Source organism: Chrysochloris asiatica, unplaced genomic scaffold (assembly GCF_000296735.1).
Source record: "Chrysochloris asiatica unplaced genomic scaffold, ChrAsi1.0 scaffold00141, whole genome shotgun sequence".
Lineage (NCBI taxonomy): Eukaryota > Metazoa > Chordata > Mammalia > Afrosoricida > Chrysochloridae > Chrysochloris > Chrysochloris asiatica.
In genome coordinates, this window is record NW_006408659.1 from 6,670,327 (window position 1) to 6,671,858 (window position 1,532).

Consider the following 1,532-nt stretch of genomic DNA (forward strand, 5'->3'; position numbering starts at 1 on the left):
AAAAGCTTGGTAAAGGTACAATAAAACATACATTGATCAATGGAACAGAATCAAGAATCACCAAATTAACCCATCCACATACAGCCAACTGATTTTTGACAAAGTACCTAAATATATTGCATGAGGAGGGGATAGTCTCTTCAAGAGACAGTGTTGGCAGAACTGGAAAGTGATATGCAAAAGATTGAAATAAGACCTTCACCTCACACCTTATACAAAAACCAACTCAGCATGGATTAAACATCTAAATGTGAATCCCAAAATTATGAAGGCCATCAATGAAAAATAGAGACAAATGTGAGTGAGGGCTCTAATTCAGGGAATACACAGACTACCAAGCATTTTGAAAAGTAAACAAAGAAAAGTAGACAAAATAGATGATTGGGACACATTAAAAATTAAAAACTTGTGTGCATCAAAAGACTTCATCAGAATAGTAAAAACGGAACCCACAGAATGGAAAATATCTTTTGCAATGACACATCAGACAAGGGACACATTTCTAAAATATATAGGAAACTACAGCACCTCTGTAAGAAAAAGACAAAAAGACCGATTAAACAATGGGAACATGACATGAACAGAAACTTCACCAAAGAGGAGATCCGGGCAGTCAACAAACATATGAAGAAATGTTCATGATCACTAGCAATTAGAGAGATGCAAATCAAAACAACAATGAGATATCAGCTCACACCAGCAACAACAGCAAAGGTGAAAAAAGCAGAGGACAATAAATGCTGGCAGGGATGTGGAGAGAATGGGACACTCCTGCATTGCTGGTGGAATTGCAAAATGGTCCAACCTCTCTGGAAAGCAATATGGCTTTTCCTCAGATGGCTGGAAATAGAAATACCTTATGATCCAGCAATTCCTCTACTTGGTATTTACCCACATGAAATATGAGTCATAACACGAGTAGATACATCCACACCAATGTTCATAGCAGCACTATTTAAAATAGCAAAAATATGGAGACAGCCTAAGTGCCCATCAACGGAAGAATGGATAAACAAACTGGTACATACACACAATGGAATATTATACTATCTTTAAAAACAACAAGGAAGCTGTAAGTTATCACATAACATGGATGAACCTTGAGGATATTATGTTCAGTGAAATTAGTCAGTCACAAAAGGAGAAATACTGCATAGGACCACTACTGTAAAAGATTAAGAAGAAGAACCCGTACTAAAGGGTGGGGCCTTCATTGATGGTACCGGAATGTGGGGAATGGGGTAAGGGGAGGGCAGGGAAATTGGAGCACAGAGTAGGGAATAGACACAAGATTGTTTGGGTGCGAGGGAGGGAGACAATACAAAAGAAGTGGGGGGAAATGGAAGAATAAGGTGGATGGGAAAACAATTATGCAGGTTCGCATGGGCTAAGTGGGACAGAGCTAAATAATGATGCATGCACAACCTTGGAACAACAGAGCTCTGGGATACAGGGATTGAGACATGGTTAGAATGGGCAAAAGGAGGGAAATAATCGTTAAGATGCTTGGCTCTCTTTTGAATCTTGGTTTC